Genomic DNA, 21,965 nt, shown 5'->3' on the forward strand with positions numbered 1-21,965 from the left:
CCCACTCCACAAAGGGGGAGCCACCACAGATCCCAGGAACTACCGCCCCATTAGCCTGACGAGCCCAGTCAGCAAGGCCATGGAACGTATCATCATGGAACTTATAAACAAAGACATTGGTAATCTCCAAACTCTGGACCCCACCCAGTTTGGGTTTACAAAAGTCAGATCATGTCTCCTAAACCTGATAGACTTCTTTGAAGCAGTCACCAAAGCCATAGGCAAGGGTAAGGTGGTTCACACAGCCTATCTATATTTTGCCAAGGCTTTCAACACCATCCCCCACTCTGGAATTATAGATAAACTCACTAAACTAGATATAAATCCCTATGTCACAAGATGGGTTGTCAAATGGCTCACTGACAGAACCCACACTGTGAAAGTAGCAGACTCCAAATCCGACTTCAGACCAGTGACAAGTGGAGTACCACAGGGTTCAGTTGTGGGTTCTCTCCTGTTTGGTATCTACTTCTCTGAAGTACAGGCTAACACAGAAGGTCTTTGGCTAATGAAGTCTGCAGATGACTGCAAACTAGGAGCCATAATTAAAACTCCTAACGATGTGGACATCCTACAAAAGGGCCTCACTGAAACAGATGCCTGGTGTCAAAGCCATGGCCACAAGCTCAATGCCAAAAAGTGCGTTGTCATCCCCTTTGGTAAAAACTCTGTATACATGAACTACAACATAGGCGGTAGTATACTTAACACCAAAAGTGTGATGAGACCTTGGGACACAGGTGGACAGTAGTCACTCCTTTGATAATCACATCGCCACAGTAGTCAGGAAATCCTTCTACGTGGCACACCTCATCACAAAATGTTTCTCATCCAGAAAAAAAGAGGTCATTGTTCCCCTCTGCTCATCACTCATTAGACCCATTATAGAGTACAACGACCCTTTTGGTATGTACCTCACAAGACATCTACAACAACTGGAAAGGCCACAGAAGTACCTCACAAAGAGGATTACCGGCCTCAAACAGATGCCCTACGCAGATCGTCTCAAAAAACTCCAGCTTTACTCTGTTGCATATTGCCTACTCAGAGGTGATCTCTGCCTAACATACAAAGCTATGTCAAACCCAGAGCTGTTGGACATGCTCCAGTTAAAGAAATCCCAATCCCTCCGAGCTACACGCTCTAGGGACCTAAACCTTGTCACCACAATAAACAGAACATGTCGGAGGGATAGATTCCTGTCCCAGAGACTTCCCGTACTCTGGAATAAACTACCTATCTATATCAAACAAAGCTCCTCATTAGTACTCTTCAAGAAAAATCTTGATGATTGGATGGGAAATAGGAAATTCACCCCGGGGATCACCTCTGTGGCTCTGCTCGACAGTGGCACAGGAAAATAATTTTCTTGGGTGGCAAAAAACAGGGTACCTTTTTGGCTGGGCTTGTATAGGCCCTAGGGTCGATAATCTAGTACCTACCTATGAACCTATGAACCATATTGCAGCATTGTACATTGCCACAGGAGTTAGATGAAAGGTGTTGCTCAACTATCGTGAGCTGCAAGTTGGGTATGCTGTCTCTGTTACAGTGTGACATCTGTGTCAAACCTTTTGCATAATATGAGTGCTCTTTTTCCTTACTGAGCAGTGAACTCAAAACAGGTATGGCTACATTGTTCAGACATTAAACTAATCACCAGTGGTGCACTTAAAATAAACTCTTATTTGGCAAGTAAACCTGAAATCAAAGCTCAAAGCTCAGTGTGGACTCTTTCATTTCATCCATTTCCTGGTTTTTAATTACCAGCTAAGCAGGTGACAGTACCAGCACAGGATACTGAATATAAATGATTCATTCACTGGGGGTGTGGTAATGGAACTTCAGCACTGTATATTATGTAGATGTGCAGCTGTCTGCATGCACGCCTTATGTGGCAGCAATTTACAAAAAAAAAAAAGATGATTCTTTTATTCTGTCACACACTTCACTCTGTACAATGTATTAGTTATTTACTTGGTTCCTCCTAGGGGAAAGCATATTTCTGTGTGTTAAAGGAAAACCACATCTGGAAATTATATCCCAGATTTCTAGTACTCTACTTTTCATGGCTTTTTTTAGACATGTAGATTCACTAAACTAGTTTAGCTTGATCATATAATTAAAAGACTGAAGGTTTTGCTTTATGACATCAAGGCTGTTTCTTTTTCAGTGGATGTTTCCACTTTTTTGTTTGAGCCTTATAATTAATGGTCTGTAACAACAGGGCACTTTCCTACTACACAAGACAATCATTTTCCTATATTCTGTCTGCCTTAATGTTTCTCGGGTACAATCCATCTGCAGAAGTTGTATGCCAGACTTTTTAAAGCACCTCTTCAATGTCGGAGTTTGAAACACATTTCTAATCTTGGGATTTGCTTCTATGACTGACGGCTGACTGATTAGTCCAAAGCATAGTGCAAATTATCTTATTTCCTTGCCCAGCTGTCCTGCCATTGATGGCATTACCCTTGACCCTTACATCTGAAGTAACAGTAGGCGTATGGCACTCCCAAGTGCTGTGACTTACATCTGTACTAGTCTCCCATCACTAAGACTTAGCTTGATGCTACTTTCCTTTGCCTGCTGCAACATGCTGGTATGCAGTTTGCTTTCCATTTGTATTCTCTGTCAGGTCTGTGACTTGATTCTTTCTGTATTATTGTTTGCTTCATGTAAACGGCATGACCAGGGCAGTTCATGCTGTAATGCAGGTTTGTCCCACTGCTTAAGAATGCTAAATATATAAATAAAATAACATTTTATAATGAAAGTACCAGGCTGTGGTAAAGGCAACACAGCAGACTAATATATGGAAAAGTGAGGAAGTGGAATCTGGAGAAACCCTGATTATGTCATATGCAGCTGCTGTTTGTTGTAACAAAGGGCATTCCACTCAGATTAGCTCATTAAAAATAATAATGCCAGCCTTCATAAATCATAGTAGGGGTCAAAAAGAGGAACTTGTTTTTCTGTTTAATAATAATAATAATAATAATAATAATAATAATACAGCTACAGATATAAGACCCATATAATTAGCAGGAAGGAATTTAACAATTTATGCATGCATAATTGACCAGATTTCATAAGAACATCAATGAATCTGGGTAGTTTAAGGAAAAATCTAAAGGCAAAAATCATTGTACTAAGCTAAACTATTGTAGGTAAAAGATGAATTCAGGGACAAATAAAAGAACAGTGGGAGGACCACAGCAAAATCTGAAGAAACTCCAGTTGTAGGACATGTGACCACATCTTACCACTGCATGGGATACTGGACAAAGTCAAGATGGTTACTGATGAAAAAAAATGGAAAAATCCCTGACCATACAGAATGACAATAGGAACATCACATTTGTTTTTTTATTTAGTTGCCTTAATGGCATTCCCATTTGATTTATTTTTCTTCATGACTTTTTTGTGCAATAAGTACAGTAAACTGTTATGAACTGTTTTGTGCAGCTGATGTTTTTCCTGTGTCAGTTGAACTGCATTATGTTACTAGTGCTCTTAGCAAATCAGCTAGTGAATATGTAAATAAATCTGGTTGTAAAGTCCTGGTATTGTTTTTTATTTTTGGCATGTTTGCTATTGTGATAAAACAACCATTTGTTTTTCGGTGCTATATTGATCTGTTATGGTTGCCTATATTGATATGTTGTGGTCACTAAATGTTTCTTTCAGTGCAATATTGAGCTAAAAACTACAGCAGTTATGAAGAAGACTTACAAAGTTGAATGGCATCACCCATTATGGAATCTCTCAGCTTTGAGTACCCATCTTATTTGCTACATTTTTGATTGTTGTGGCACCATGCTCAGTTCACTAACTACTTTCTGCTTACCATGAATAGCTTGTAATTAAAAACTGGAGATACTCTGCATTTCACTTTGTGCTTCTCACGAGTGACTATTTTTCTGTTTAGGATCCAGTATGAGAAGGTAAAGGTCAACTTCCTCCAAGGATACTGAATGAGTTCAATTCATTGAAACCTGACGTACCTGCAGAAACTGTGGGTAAAATAAGTACAAGCATTTTTTTCAGGGAAGTAATCTCCAACCCATGTTGTGTACTTTGTCCCCACTCTTATATGTACTAATACCATGGTTTCACAACATCAGGAAAAAGAGAGAACATTTGGTAGGGAAGGGTGAATCATGGCTTGCACAACTACAATGTCACAGTACAGATGATGTATGTGTAAAAACACTCTGGGAGTTGAAGTTTTAGGACTTTGACTCATCCAATATCTTTAAAAGGACCTTTGTCTACTTACAGATCTGTTGTGCATGTTTTGGGGTGTTTGGATACAGGGAATTATGCCAAAATCTTAAATTATATATTTTTTCTTTTTACTGGCTTTACATAACTTGTTAATTTAGTCAGGGCTTATAACTTTGATGTATAGGCTTGTGTGGTTTGTGTGCGTGTGTGCGCGTGTGTTTGTGCGTGTGTGTGTGTGTGTGTGTGTGTGTGTGTGTGTGTGTGTGTGTGTGTGTGTGTGTGTGTGTGTGTTGATAAATGGTGTAAATAAACATTTATATGTTAATTGCTTAGTAAAAAGGACATTTCTTAACATGCTTAATAACTGGATGTCTATTTCGGTTTACACCTACAGGCAACATTTTTGTTTTTCATTGTTTGTTTACTCACTGTTTGCCAGAAGCATATTATGGTCTGCAGGAGGACTAATACAAATCATCATTGGCTACGGATACATAAGCCTAACTTGCTTGTTATGCTGGCTAGTATCAAAAATAGTGAATGTAACATCATGGCTCTCATTGTCGATAAGTTGTTGGTACTGCAGACTGTGCTGCAGAAAGAAGAGATTAATGTGAACAGGCAGTCAGCCTGAAGAAAGCCCCTGTAACTAACCTCCTAATCCTGGCAAACATCTTAAGACACAGCTGCTGCCTTTTCTTTTAACCACAGGAAGACTTAGAGTCAAGAACTGACTCTAGAAACACAGATCCCACATTTCTCTGCAGATTTATCATCAAATAAAGTATGAAGCAATCCCATTTTGAACTGATAAATAATTACATCTGGTTTTGCTGCTTCATCGTCATTAACTTCTCAAGGGATACATTTAACTCATTAAAACTGTATAATGCACTGATCTTTTCTCAAATTGTAATTGCACTGCTGTTACATCAAAAACTCTTCTGGACATTGTAAAAGCTTTTCAGCAATCTCCAATAATTTTAGAAGACTTTTTTTTCTTGTGGCATGTCCAATTATTATTGTCTATGCTGTAAACAGCCTTATGTAATGCTGATACTATTCTGGTGTATTATCTAGGTTCATTACTTTGCAGTGTTTTCTCAATTCAATCAGGTATCTGGTTCCTCAGGTGTTTATAAATTAGGCATAAAAGTGATAGAGGTATAATTTGCATAGCTTTCCCTTTCACTGCTCTAAGGCAATGTCTGCAGGGTACACATAGTCAAGTCATCCATGTTATTCTGACACTGAAAGTATTTAACTGCAGTTCTTAGGATAAGGACATACAGGTAGAAATGATTTCACGTGACATCTAGCCACATCAGATCTTTGTGAGGAGACAAAAAGGTCACTCACACATTTCCATTGTTTATTTAGCAAAACCCCCTACACTGTCTACAAACTCATTATGAATTACAAAGCTTCATGAAGCTTATCAGAGCAGTCTGCTGTTTACATGCCTTTGTGTGAACAGTATGCAGTGTTAGCCTGCATAGTACTGAATACACAGTATCTACTTCGAAAGGGTATGTAAACACCACTAATGATCAGCACAGCTGGAATTTCTGAGTATTCCATTCACTTCACAATGAACATAATACACCTTTCCTCTGGCTTATAACTTGTGAAATCTGGGCTTTGTATGAACAAACTCTGGACTTTTAATAGCAGACCATAGAATGAAAATCTTAAGTCCTTACTGAATGAAAAAATAATAGAGGTGAATAAAAATACCTCTTACTAGAGTTTTTTCCTCCTTGCTCTTTCAAGATTCCCCGCTGTATTGAAACATTCCAGATAATATCCAGCTGCACAGTCATCAGGTCCCTGCATTGGGCTAAATGTTGCACAGCTTTTGCTACACTCTCAGTCCTGACCTCCACTTCAGCTAGGAGATCAGTAGTGTTTCATCTACCACAGACCGGGAGACATCAAAAACATTTATTAACAAGAAAGATGTCAAGTAACAGAATCAAATGTCCTCATTCTTGGTGAAAGGCCAAGGGTGAGTGGCTAGCTTCTAGGAGGCCACATCTGTCTGAGGGAGGAAAGAAATTCTCCAGTTCTATGAAAATAAAAGGTTCTGGTTTTATGGATAACTGCCCATGTATATCCAAATATTTTTGCCCTGCTTGGCATGAATTGTGGGTATTATCCCTCATCTTGCAGACGAATAGAGAAACCTCCTGCATCTTTTTGTACCACATAGGGGTTAGGATGATCACTAACAGTATTATATGCTGGCCCCACAAATGGCATCCACTAATGTCTACAGTGAATATGGTGGATAGATACATGAAGCAATATAAAGTCAGAATGATACAAGTATCCACTGTTACAAGAAAAAGAAGAAAAACAAACAGGAAAACACTGATTTTAGTAGGCATATTATATGATACTGTAAAAAGGAAGTATGCTATGGATAGGCTACTTGAGAATAGCAGTGTTGTTTAGAATAGTCATACAAAAGGTCAACACAGGAGTAATTCATATATGTTGAGATAATTTATTTACATGCACTATGCTCTCCAGGTTTCTGTCATTATACACATACATTTTTCTTACATATGTTTGGCTTAGCTTTTTAACCAACTACATTTCAATAGATCTGTGGTTGTTTTCACAGAAGGTGAAGAACTGAATCCCTACTGACAGGACAAAATTTGGTCAGGACATAAAAAAGTTACTTTGTTGTTCATATTGTGGTGGGGGATAGTAGGAGTTTATAGAGCTCTTACTAGAGGAAGACATTTCAAAAGCTCTTACTAGAGGAAGCAGATGTCAAACACAAATAGAAACACAAACACAAAAAGCCAGAAAAAAGAATATGACATAAAGAAGGCAAAGTTGTGAAATAAAATATTACATTTGTGAATAATGCACAGGTCAATCTCACCAACTTGCAGTAGTTGAGCATCAGTGAGAAAATTGCTATAGATATATAAACCAGGGATTAACAGAACACCCTCGCTCTGCAACATCCCTCAGGGCACCTGATGTACCAGTAGACTGATGAGGAATTGTTGGAGGGTGGTCAGATACAAGGAAAGGATAGCATGTAGGGCACTGGAGGGATAGGATATATAAGTAGTAGACCAGGGGATGGAAGCAGACCAAACACACACCACAGTCAAAAGTATTACTTTAGCATGTGTGAGGGAGCTGACAATAGGTGTCAGAAAAAAAGGTACAAAGAGACAGAGGATTTTATGGCCCAATAATATTTGTGTTTGAAAAACAATTAAAGACTAGCGTTGTGCTTTGAAATTGCAGATTAAATCATTGCAGGAGTGAAATAACATATGATGCAAGGTCTGAGACACGAACAAAGCTACAAATTGTTTTGAGCATTACTCAAGGAAAAAAGTCTGTTTGGAATACATTGATTTTATTGCACTTCTGGCCGTTCAGTTATATAATGAGGCAGAGAGAATTTAGGTCCATAATCAGAGGTTCAACTTGACTAAGTGAGAAATGCAAGAGTATTTAAAAGAAAAGATAATAATGAATATTGGATGGCAATGAAGAGCAGAAGGTACCAAATATGGTTATTTAAGTGCAGGCAGAGAAGTTATTTATTACTGTGAGAGAAATGTGCTTAAGCACTAAATGTAATTGTGAATTACACAAAATCTGTAGTGTTCTGTACAATTACAGAAGTTATGCCTGCTTAACAATATGCACCAGCTGTGTGGAATAGAAGGACACAGACATATGAAATGTTGTGGGAAATACAAGCAATAAAGGATTGAAATTAATAACAGTGAAAGAAACAAAAGAATGGAAAAAGACAGACCCCGGGATTCATGAAGCTTGCACCAGGTGCAGGCGTAGCATCGGCAATCTAACACCGCCGAGCGATTCAGGTACAAGCTGTTTCCACGTGAACTACCAACATACGCCACAGCTGCGCAGCTCCCGGCGCATGTATGCTAATTACCCCATGTGCAGCAGTGTGGCATGCAAATGAAGGTATAGAGCAATTCATGAAGTGGTACAGATGTAGCGTAAGCATGCAGAAATGTAAACCGAAAAAACGGTTTACATTTTTTCAAACATAAAATCAAAGCCATGACAGCAGACCAAACTCACGTATTATACTGTTAATATATGCCAATGGCTAAATATATAGCCACTGGCATAAAAAAACATGCACAACACATAAAAAAGTACATTTAATGTCATGGCCACACTAACGCAAAGTAAAATCTCAGTGCATTGGTGCTCAAACAGGATCACAATGGAAATATATTTATATGTAATAAAACTGCAATGTAACACATTTCATGAACTCCCCATAATAGGCAATGGCCTGCATGCTACACCACAACCATGGCGCAAGGGTTGCTAAGGGTCTGTGACACTGTTCTGCGCGGTAACTAGGAATTAGTAGTCAATGCCATGCAAATGAGACAAGTAATACTGAATTGCAAAATCCCCGCCAGCATAAGGATGTACCTCACAGTGTAGCGGTACATAACTGAGGTGTGGCCTGGAGATAAAGATGACATCAAGAGAGGGGTGCGCCACCTTAGCTGTAAGCACATTGGAGCATTGCTAATCCGGTTTGCCTCTTGCTAAGCAAAGCCGCAGGATAGTAGTGTGGAAGTAGCCATAGCTTTGCTTAGCTAAGAGCACACAAGGTAACCGAAAGTGCATGTGAACGTGGATGAAAACGCGCTCGAAACCCGGTAAATGGATGTGCGCAGCACACACCACAGCTGAAACAGGAAGGATACACGAAGACAATAAGGAAATGCTGTAGCATGGTAACTGGAGTACAAATGAGTAATTAACACTTAGAAACTCACAGTGGACCATTGACAACAGCTAACAAGGCTGCTAGCAGCGACCTGCAGAACAGGAAAGGGGAGGTGCTGTACTGCAAAGAAAAGAGAACTGTCACAGCAGAACAAAGCAAACTTGTAGTAGATCAGCTACATAACACATTTCGCTACACAATCCTGGGTTGGGAAAGTACAAAACAAGAAAGCCGGCAGCTGGATGCATGCCTGACAATCGGAGGGGAACTGGGTGGAAAAGTGAAGTAAAGGGCAATAGATGAATCATGACAGTCAAGTGTAATTCAACACCAAAGGCCCCACAATAGCAGTACCTGCTGTAAAACCCATAATTAAAATACCCTGTAGCTGGAATTGCACACACACATCCAATTACACCAGCAGCATCCATTGCACAATAGTATAAAGTGTGAAAGCACCTCACACACACTTGTGTATACAGATGGGGAACTTTTAATATGTACATGTTAGGGGCTGCCATAGCTTTGATTCACCAGCATGTGTTGGAGACTGATGGTGGTGTGGAGGATGATGCTGACAACCATTTCAGGCACCGGAGGAGGAGAAGAGTGTTCAGACCCAGGGTAACCTGCCAGGGGCTACATGATTTGGAGATAGTTGAGTGTTACAGGGTGGACAGGGACACCATACAGCAACTTGTTGAGCTGTGCTGGCCACGCCTCAGAGCCAGAAATAACAGAGGGGAACCCATTCCAGTGGACATGAAGGTATGTGTAAGCTTGAGAATACTAGCCAGAGGTACCTTTCAAAGGCCAACTGGGGACATCATGGGGATTTCACAGGCATCAGCATTCAGGGTACTCCACCAGTTCCTGGATGCCATGTTACCACATGCCAATGAGCACATATACTTCCCCCGAATGCAGGAGGAGTTGGCCAGCAATATGCATCTCTTCCACCATGTGGCAGACTACCCAGAGGTACTGGGTGCAATAGACTGCACGCGCATTCACATCAAGACAACACCCGGTGAGCAGGGTAGGCATTACATAAACCGCAAGGGATACCCCTCCATCAACTGCCAGGTCATGTGCAATGCCCAGGGCATTATCATGGATGTGTGTGCTGGCAGCCCTGGAAGCTATCACGACTCCCACATCTGGCATGCCTCACAGCTGTATCAGGTATTTGCCAGGGGGGACATCCCATATGGCCACTTGGTGGGGATGCTGGCTATGCACTGGAACCATGGATGATGACTCCCATCAGAAATACACACACACCCATGCAAGAATGCCATAATGAGGCACATGTAAAAACCAGAATCATCATAAAGCATGTGTTTGGGATGCTGAAATCATGGTTCCGTTGCATAGACATATCTGGTGGAGCCTTGCAGTACTCTCCAGGCATGTGTACCCACATCTTCATAGTATGTGCCATGCTACACAATATGATCCTGCGAAAACAGCTACAGCAGGGACAGAATGGTGAAGACCCTCACAGCCCACCACCATTGTCAAGGGCCCCACAGGCACAGAGGGACTCAGACCATGAACACCCTGTGCCAGCCCCAGTAGGCAGACGGAGGTGTGCCCAGTATGTCCATGCCTTGGCAAAGAGGGAACGTATAGCACACACACTGACAGTGTAGGCACCTATGGACTGACACCCTTCTCCACCTGCACACACAGCAAACATGGATGGCACACACACACACACACACCTGTAAATTGTCATGTATAGGTGGTCTACTGTGTGCATCCTACATAGGCAGCCCTCAACTATTGTACACACAACTGCCATTGGCACAAGGTAAATCAATACCTGAACAGTAAATGAAGCTATCAGCATGTGTTGATACCGTATGTATAGGTTCATAGGTACATAGGTGGGTACATGCCTAACTGCCCGAGGCCATTCATAACCCTAGCCAAAATGCACTGTTCCCCACCCACTCTGCAAGGATTCCCTGGAGGTTAGTGAGGGGGCTCCATATAATGTAATCAAGATGTTCCCCAGCATCTTCCAGTTATGGTTGTGGCAAGGTGTAGCTCATTACAGTGTGTGGCTCACTGTGACATGGACTAATATCATCTCTGAGTAAATGAGATGCCACTGAGTAATGCAAGAGTTTATGCAGTCTGGCATAATAGGACACATGTCTGAGTGCATTATCCTCTTTGTGAGGTACGTTAGTAGCCCTTTCCAGCTGTGATGGGATTGATGAATGATGAGTAAAAAATCACTATGTAATGTAGTCCCCACATACCCATTCATCTGAATTATAGTGTCTGCCAGTCATGTGTTAATATGTGTGTGTGTAGTTTCCCAAAATGGAATGACCATGCAGTATGTGGCCTTTTGCTGGAGGCCATAACTCTGACACCCTGTGTTGGTCTATGTGAGGCCCCTTGAAGGATGTCTGTGACAGCTGGACTGTCAGTTATGGCTCCCAGTCTGCTATATGGTCAAGAGTTGGACCTGGAGGCTGCTAGGCTTACCATGTGGGTTCTGTGTGTAAGCCTGTTGGCAAACCAACCTGTGATGTATGGGTGTATGTACTGGCTGGTGAGTGTAGAAATAATACCTGAGTCACCTAAAGTCTAGGTGACTGTAAGATGTCAAACAGGTTCAGTAGGCATGATCTGCACTCAGTCAAGCTGACCTGGGTTGGGTCAAGTGTCTGGAGGTTACCATTGTCTATGTTAATGAGTGCCATGAGGATGCACTCCATAGCCATGCAGATCAGGTTACTCAGGCTTATGGGGTGGTAGTTACCATGGTCAGTTGTGTCACCACCTTGGTGGAATGGAATAGCTGTTGCCATGTACCAGTGAATGGCCATGTAGCCTGTGTAGAGGCTGATGTTGAATTTCTATATTAGGCGGGGGGGTCACTTTGTCTTGTAGTGTCTGCAGGATGCAGTCTGGGACACCATCTGCCTCCACTGATGCTCTGTCATGCAGTTTGAAAGGGCCATTACCACCTGTATGTCTCAGATGTCTGGGATACTGTAAGTTTTGGATATTGTTGTGGGCCCTGTATGGGGTGAAGCTTGCTCTGAATGTATCATCAAGTGTGTTGGTGATATCAGTACGGTCAGTATATTCAGTGCAAATATGTGTGTTACTGCTTACATCCTTGACATAGCCAAAGAAGCCTTTGTGGTCATATTCCAAATCCATGCCTATTTACCTGTGGATGTCAGCCTTGGATGATTACATGAGTAACATAAGTATCTTGCTAATAAAGGTCACGGACGTCTGCATGTATTGGGATTTGCTGTTGTTGTGGACTATAGCCTGTATAATGCAGGGGTTCAGCAGATTGGTGTCCTTGTGTAGGAGTAGTGAGTCCTGGTTTACCATTGATGGCATGACCCATGCATCTTTGTAGGTGCTTATAGAGTGCATTTGTAATTCTGTCTGTATCTTGAGCAGTGTCATCCCTGAGCGTGGGGCTGTGAACCCTCCCACCTCTGTCATTAGTACTGTGAATTTAGCTGTAGGAAAGGTATTTACTGTGTGTTCCTTGGGTGGGGGAGATGGTTGGGAGTTGAAATCATCAGTGAATAGTTCATGGTCAGATCTAAACAGTGACCGGTTTACCTCTGCTGTAGTGCACCTGTTGCACATGTCAGTGATTACCACTTCTAGTATGTTTTCACATCTCGTTAGTCCATCTACCAACTGATACAGGCCATATGAGGTGATAAATCCCAGGAAGTGCTGGACCTGGAAGTGAATAGTCGAGTAGGTTATCCAGTTAAGTGTAGGGTAGCCGACATTGACCAATAACAGGGTGTCTGGTAGGACTGTCATGTTCAGCACTGTCTCCAGATAGTTGTAGTGGTGCTCCTGGATCATGGAGGGTTATCTGTAGCAGCTCACAGTTTGCATTGCAGTCTTGGCTGATGTTACTGCACATGGATGATCACAGAGGTATCATGCTGCCCCACTAACTTGGAGGTGTAGGTATCCCCGATCAATATGGATACACCCCCCCATGTCTGTGCCAGTCCATGTTCAGTGGTTGAAATGTGTGTTATGGATTGTAGTCTAGTAGTGCTGGTGTGCTCACAGGAGCCTTATACAGGTCCCAGTCACAGAACAGATGTAAATGTTGTCCATACTGAGGGGTGCTGTGAGTACATGCATGTTGTGAGTACTACCCCTGGTGTTGAGTAGCCTAACCCTCATTGATTCTGCTATTGTGCAGTACATGGAGGTGAGATTCACCTCTGAGACCTGCCTAAAAACGGCACCATGGGGGCGCCAATAGCATTGCCCAGCATTCCAAAGCCTTAGGCTGACACATACAAGTTGGTATGGCATTGTTGCAGGCATGTTTCCTATCTGTGCTTGTGTCCCATCTTTCCTGTAGGTAACTTACTGGTAAGCAGTACAAAGTCTGAAACCTATACAAGTCCACTAGCTTCCAAGATAGGCTTTTGGAGTGATTATGTATCAGTAGTCTGCATGCTATTGATGTACTTAACTATTGTCTGACTACATGGTGATTTTACACTGTATATTGTGATCAGAAAACTCTGTATAATCACAAATGATGTTGGAGATGGCCTGCACTGTAGAGGTTCATAGATAGGTAGTAGGCTATCTGCCCAAGGGCATTTAGAAGCATAACTACAGTGTGGTGGCTTTACCTGCACCATTGATGAAGTAACTGAGCCTGTATCAAGCATAGCCAATGAAGTGATTCCAGGCAGAGTTGCTGGAAGCTGTTGAAGACTGGGGTGCTGTAGAGTGATAGGGGCACATAGTGATCTCAAAAGGGCATGTTAACATGACAACCCAAGAGCATTCAATTTCCCCAACAGGTCTTGCAGCTATAAAACTGGGATGGCTCCCCTACACCCTGGCTGTATGTTTCTGTGACACATGATCCCAGGGGTGTATATACTGTTGCCCAGTCACACATCAAGGTTTCCTCTGAAGTGTGTCAGTGAGGGGCTATGCCAAATGTAGTTGGGATGTTAATGTATATTCTCTCAATTCATATGTTATGTCTGTATTTCAAGGAGCTCACTGGGTGTGGGTGGCTCCGCCTGCTGTGTAGCCAAGCTTACACATAGGATTCATGGACATAGGAAATAGGCAGAAGGAATGTTAATGTCAATAGTGTAATGGCTACAGCATTTGTATAATATCTGTGCAGTCCTGGTTCAACTCCCAATAAAGTCAGAGATGATTTACATGTTACATAGTATACCTTAACCACAGCTTGCATATATAGGTAATATTCCACAGAATAATAAACATTTGGAACACACATCCGCTGAAATGTGCGTTAATCACCCTTGCACTACCAGTGCCTGCTCTGAGTGGTAAAATGACCACTGCCAGGATTAGGACACGCAACCATGTACTCAATCTTCACAATGACCTACCACTAAGCTACCTGAGATGTACCAATGGCAGTTGTGTATTCTGACAGGTTAAAATACAAAAGAGAGGAATGTGTGGAAATAGGTCAAACTGCCATGTGCCCAATGAAATGTGTATGCTATATATATATATATATATATATATATATATATATATATATATATATATATACACATATACATATATATATATATATATACATATATATATATATAAATCGACATATATATAGAGAGAGATATATGTCGATATGTAGGGATATACATATATGTAGATATATAGATAGGTTAACAACATCTACACAACCATGGAGGAGAATATAAATGGGATACCTACCAAATACCGAATGCTTGACATACTGACGCGCGTAATCACGAGGCTGAAAGACCACAGTACCAAAACATCAGAAGTGCAAGTTTTAAAATCCCGATGTTAAGGGACATTTAGTTAGTGCTTCTGGTGTTGCGGTTCAGGTAGGTTACTGTGTGTAAGTGTGTTTCTGAGGGCTGTAATGTGTGTATGTGTGTGTTCTGAGTGTGGTGTGTGTTCCTGTAGGACTGTAATGTGTGGGTGTGGGTTTGCTTTGTGCGTCTGTTTCTGTGATCTCGGAGGTAGAATATTAAAGTAGGGGGTGTGTCGGGGGTGCAGCCACCCACATGGGTGGTGTAGGGGGGGCTTGCCCACCTGCTCATACGTAGTGTAGGATGGTATTTTTGGATGTAGTGGGTAGCATTGTGTCTGTGTGTGCGTGTGTGTGTTCCGTGTTTGTGTTACTTTCGTGAGTTTAACTGTCGCGAGTTTGAGTGTTCGGTAATGTGGGGTTTGGGAGTCTGGGCCCAGTACTGTGGGCATCGGAATTGTGTGCGTTCGAGATTCTGTAGGTATCCCGTATACAGCGGTTGAAGTGTTCATATATGAGTATAACATGGACCATAGCAATCACACATTCCACTACGACCAAACTTTATGAACAAAGGATATGGAGAGTATATGCCTATACACTATTACAAATATGTGCTATGGACATGAGCCAAAGGGGGTCAGTCACCAACACAACTCCAATGACTGCAAATACCTATGACAGAAATACACAGACAGCTTTCATGTAGCAACACTTTATTACATTCCGATGTATTGCCGAAAGGATTCAAGGACTAACATCACCTGCATGCTATACAGGAACCAATTAACAGTGCCTTAATGAATCAGCCTGCAATTACCATAGTATTAGTCCACTAAAGGATAGGTGTTCAAATAGGGAAGGAACCCTCACACACATATCGATTATGTATAAAAGCAGTTCCTACACACCTGCATCTGCTATGTACACCCACCAACATCTCCCCCACACCCAAACCAATGACAATACAAACTGTAATAACATCACAAATCATTCACTCACTGTACAACATCTGCAGAAGCCTTAACATACCTTGTCAGAGACACACTAACATGGCCCTATGTAAAATAGTTGCTGTTATACAATGGAACAGCTGCTGATGTTACAGGGTTTGTTTGCACTAATCCCATTTCAGAGGGTTGTGTGTACACCAGGAAGTGTTACAAATTACTGATTAACAGCACAGTATGATACACATTTACACCAAACCAAAGATGTCTGGTGAGCACACTGTAAACCACCTAACATTTCATGCATAGCCATACAGCCTAGAGCCGCTCAAACATCCTTGCCAGACTGAAACATCTGCAGAAGTATCAGGTACAAACAAACCCTGCATAAGTAGTGATGTTCTAAAATATAACAGCTGTACTTACATGTAGAACATCTTCTAGCCATTACACACAATCCACGGGAGTCATGAAGCTAATATATCTCTGTCTGTCTCCATATAGCTGTTGCAATACATCACAAACAGCACATCCAGGCCGTCTTCCTCGAAAGTAAGGCAAAGGGACAACGCCCAAGTGAAGTACTCAATTGTACACCACTGTTGCCATGGCATTGGCTAATGGAGTAGCTGCACAGCTGATGTGCATGTAATTAACTACTTTGGAACATCAATTGGTGGTCAGGATAGCACATGTTACCGATATTTAACTATAAAAGGATGGCTTGTCACACATTCAAACCATCTGTATATACCAGCAGAACATTACAAAGAAGATTGAAACACAAACTGAAAAGGATTGAAATAACAGTCAACGACAGCTCGGGTTATTATAAGGTATGTAGAACACTCATTATGTCTGTGTATGTAGTACCTGTTCTGTAATAATTAAAGTGTACGCAATGCATATAGTGGAAACAGTTATCTTGTAGTGATGTATTGTTGAGCATAGTAACGCTTGTAGTATTTATGTGTGTACTGCTTTAGATCACAAGGCAAACACCTCATACACCACAAGGGATGCTATATAAGGGCTTTGAACCCAACAATTCCTCTCCAGCCGCTGAGAGTGGCAGGGTTGGTCCAACAAGTACGTGCTATAACAGGGGATAGTATATGTTGATATATTGTAACAGTAGGCATATGTATGGGTGTATTACTGAGAATAACATGTCGAAGGTGGGCCTACTGTGCAGTTATGATTTGCATTGTGGTATATTGTGCCAATAACTGTGTAATGTACAGTATTGTAGGCAGATATGTATTACATTTTACATAGCATTATTGTTATGTTAGGCAAACATTAGTTATGTCTATTGGCATTTACAATACACAATAACAGGATACATATGACTTGTAGTCACCCGACAGTTTATCAGCATGATAGCAAAGTAAAATGGAAGAGCTAGTTATCTATCCATGCACATAACACATGTAATAGGTTCATAGGTAGGTACTAGGCTGTCTGTCCAAGGGTATTTATAAGCTTAGCTAGAATGTGTTGGCTTCCGCCACCCCTTAGGTTAGTTCCCTGTGCCTCTGAACAGCACAGCCATTAGTTCCCTGTGCCTCTGTCCAGCAGAGTCACTGCAGTGATCCCTGGGGTACATGTCTGTCTCCCATCCACCCGTCAAGGTTTCTCTTGAAGAGTGCTAGTGAGGGACCCTGCCTGATGTACATTGGAATCATGTTCCAAAGCATGGGGAGTCTCCGGGTCAGGAATCTATCCCTCCAGCACATCCTAGTTATCGTTGTGGTAAGGTTTATATTCCTAGAGCATGTGGCTCTCAGGGGCTTTTGTTTTGGTGGAGCATATCCAGCAATACTGGGTTGGACATGGGCCTTGCATATCAAGCAGAGATCACCTCTGAGTACGCGGTATGCAACTGAGTACAGCTGAAGTTTCTTTAGTTGGGCTGCATAGGTCATCTGTTTGAGGTCAGTAATCCTCTTGGTGTGGTAATGTTGTGGTCTTTCAAGCTGTTGCAGTTGTCTTGTAAGGTACATCCCAAATGGGGTGTTGTAGCCTTTAATGGGTCTAATAAGTCATGAGTAGAGAGGCACAATGGCCTCCTTTGTTCTGGATGCGAACCCATTTGAGATTAGGGGGGCCACATAGAAGGATATTCCAACTACCTTGGCATTATGGTTATCAAAGGAGAGATTGCTATCCACTTGGGTTCCCAGATCCCTTATTACCTTCTCTGTATGTAGGGGACTAGCACCTATGTGGTAGTCCATGGGTAATTAGTTTTATCCAAAGGGGATGACTATGCACTTTTTGGCATTCAGCTTGAGGCCATGATATTGACACCAAGAATCCATCTCAGTGCGACCCTTCTGGAGGGTGTCTGTATCAGCTGGGTAACCAATTATGGCCCCTAGTTTGCAGTCATCTGTAAACCTTTTCAGTCAAAGTCCTCCTGTGCTTGCCTGTACCTCAGAGAAGTATATACCGAACATAAGGGGTCCTAGGACTGAGCCCTGGGGGACGCCACTTGTAAATGGTTTACAGTTGGACCTAGTGAATGCAACTCCCACTGTGTGGGTTCTGTCCATGAGCGACTTTGCAAACCATCTTGTGACGTAGGGGTTAATGTTCAGGTGGATGGGTATGTCAATAATACCAGAATGGGGAATGGTGTTGAAACCCTTTGAGAGATCAAGGTTGGCTGTGTGGACCTCCTTACCCTCATCTAATGCCTTGGTAACTGTCTCAAAGAAGTCCACCAGGTTTAGGAGGCATGGTCTGCCCTTAACAAAGCCAAACTGGGTGGGGTCAAAGGTTTGGAGGTACCCAATGTCTCTGTGAATGAGATCCATGATGATGTGCTCCATGGCCTTGCAGACCAGGCTAGTCAGACTTATAGGGCAATATGTCCCGTGGTCCATTGTGGCGTAACCTTTGTGGAGCGGGATAACTGTTACTGTGTGCCATTCAGGAGGCACAAAGCCTGATGCAAGGCTATTATTGAACATGGTGCTTAAGTGGGGAGCCAGTTCGTTCTGAAGTTCATGTAAAATGCAGCCTGGGATGTTGTCCAGTCCCATGGATGCTGTGATATTGGCTTTAGAGAGTGCAGCTTTTACCTGCATAGTTGTGATTACAGGGACTCTGCATTCTTCCTGTATAGATATGGGCCCTTTAGGGTGTGAGAGGGCGGAAAGGTAGCACTGAACCTATCTGCCAGGATGTTGGCAATATCAGTTGGTTCTGTAATGTTCGTGCCTTTGTGCTGTAACTCAGAGCAGATCTGGGTGTTGCCATTGAGATTTTTGACATAGCTATAGAATGCTTTGTGGTTGTCCTTGGAATTAGTGGCAGTTTTGTTTTGTAGTTAGCTTTGGAGTATCTTATAAGGGATCTCAGCTTCTTACTGAGGCTGACCAGGGAGCTCCTCCACTCATGGGATTGTACTCTCTTTTGCAACAGTTTCTTCCTTCTGTTGTACAGTTTGTTTATGGCAGGGGACCATCAGATTGGCTTCCTTTTTTTTGGAGGATAGTGTTTTGGTTCTGTTTGGGATAGCATGATCCATGCACTCATGTAAGTGCTTATAGAGTGCATTTGTGTAGGATTCAGCAGTTGAAACTGTATTGTCCATCTGCATGGGTGTCATGAAGTTCACCACTTCTGTCTTAAGAAGCATGACGTTGGCTTTGTAGAAATATTATACTGTGATTTCCTTAATGGGGGGTAGGGGCAGGATGTGGATATCAAGGGTGTTTAGCTTATGGTCAGATTGGACCAACGAGGAGTTGACTTCAGGTGTGGAACACAGGTCACTCATGTTGGTAATGCCTAGGTCTAGGATATTGTTGCCCCTGGTGGGGGAGTGGATAAGTTGATCCATGGCATTGGAGTTTATGAATTCCAGAAAGCATTGAGCTAATGAGTTGGTACATGAGTAGTTTTCCCCAGTTAATGGTGGGGTAGTTGAAGTCGCCCATTAGTAGAGTGTTTGGCTGAACCCTAATAATTTCCAGTACATCAAGAAAAGAGGAGTGGGAATCTTGGGGCATGGTGAGGGATCTGTAGCAAGCTGCAATTCTGATTGCAGTTTAGCCCAGAGGTAGTTGCACTTGGATAACCTCGGATGCATTGTGCTAAGCAACTAGCTTGGAGGGGTGGATATCCTTAATGAATATGGACACACCTCTGCCTTATGTGTTTTGGTCCAGGTTACATGGTCGAAAAGTGCGGTATGAGTTATAGCCTGGTAGTGCAGGGGTGCTCTCTGGAGCCTTGAACCAGGTCTCAGTCACTGCACAGATATTGATGTTCTCCATTACAAGGAGTGCCTCGAGTGAATGCATTTTGAGATTTAGACTTCCAGCATTGAGTAGCATTACCCTCAGTTTGTGCTTGCCTGTTCCTGTTATGGTGGTGAATATGTTATTTGAAACTTGCCTAAAGAAGGCACTATAGGGGCAGCAAGAGCCTTAGCCAGTATCTGGAATCCCAGGGGCGACAGGTGCAGGCCATCTGTGGCAAAGCATCGTGGTCTGTCGCCCATGTCATCCCAAGCAGGCAGATACTGGATCCCCTTAGAATGACACCAGAAGCTTAGCCAATTGTTGAAGTCAATCATTTTGTCCTTGTACTGTGGTATCATTCTGGGCGATGGCAGAATGCTACTCAGGGCTAGGGTCATACCTGCCTGGGCTACAAGATCAGAGAGCTCTTCCATGTCTCTTTTCATGTAGTCCAGGGAGGTACGTCTCAGGTCATTCACACCAACATGGACAATGACAGAGTCATGTTTGTACTTGTTGTGGAGTGACCTGAGTGCATGGGTTATGTGGTGGATCCTGGTACCCAACAGGCAGCTGACAGTAACCTTCTCCTTGTTTAGCCTGGTGAGTGGGACATCAGTGTGCCTGACTATAGAGTTACCTATGACTAGTGTGTTATTTTGCCTTATTGGCTGTGGTTGAGTGGCACACTGAGCCTGTGGGCTATGTGTCATTGGGATTGTGTTGGGGGATGGAGGCTGCTTGCGTTTCCGCTTTGGAGGTCTCTGTTGCTTAGACAGATTATTATTGAGAGCCTCCACGAATGTTTTTGTGTTACTATGTGTGGATTATGGTGGTGTATATTTAGTGAGACTATGTGATGAGTGTGGTGTGATGCAAATGTTTACCTTCTCCACATGACTGTCAAGTTCAGTCTTGGTTGGAGAGAGCTTTACCTCCAGTTTGGCTAGATAAGTGCATCTCTCACAGGTTGTAATGTTGGGTGGTAGGCAGAGAGGGTTGTATGTGTACATGAGGCAATTTCTACATTGCCTCAAGTTGCCCAGATTCATCAGATAGACAGGAGAGAACACTTAGTGTTGACCCTTGGACATGCCTGAATATAAAACTATTTTCCCCTAGATAAGTGAGGAAAGTGAGTACAAGAGCTGTTTTACTCTAAGCAAGTGAGAAAAGTATGTACAAAAACTGTTTACCTCTAGGTAATGAGGAAGATTGAGTGCTGTAGTAATTAGTAGCTTACATAGTGCATACAAGTTCTGAACAAGTGCTGAGCATGAATAGACAATCCAGATAGGGTCTTGGATAACATAAACACACTGTCCCCCCCAACAGGTACACAATCATATATCCATGTACACTACAGAGCCCCTGTAACCACAACTATGCAGGCACAAGCTGCACTCAGGCTGCATGGGACCTGTCCACATCCCAGGTTGTATCATACACATATGGCAAAACAAGTTGCTCTCCACATACACATCATGTAAAACATAGCTTCATGTCAGGCTGTGTACACACTGAATGGTGCACACCAACAGTTATCACAACCCACAAAGCGGGAGACACTACTGATAATGGGAAGTACTGCACTACTACCCTGCTGAGTCTGGTCTGAAAGGCCATGAACCTTGATCAATGTATTTGATGTCAGCAGTACAGATGTAAATGACAGTAAGGTTGATTTCACACTGCATATCACAACCTTGCCAGGTCATAGGACATCATCACCCATACTGTGTTCCACCTACACTCAGTATACTAGATGTACATTCCTATGTCACAGGAGTGTTTTGCAATGGGACTGCTGGCAGAACCAACACTGCAGAAGGTGTCTGAATAATACATGCACATCACACCAGTGTCAGCTACAGTAAGACAGGGTTAATTCATTGTACGCCCCCTCATTGTAGTCTATACCACACAGACTAACAGAAGGCATCTGCCTATTGAAG

The sequence above is a fragment of the Protopterus annectens genome, chromosome 3.part0 (assembly GCF_019279795.1).
Source record: "Protopterus annectens isolate FY-2018-M chromosome 3.part0, PAN1.0, whole genome shotgun sequence".
Lineage (NCBI taxonomy): Eukaryota > Metazoa > Chordata > Ceratodontiformes > Protopteridae > Protopterus > Protopterus annectens.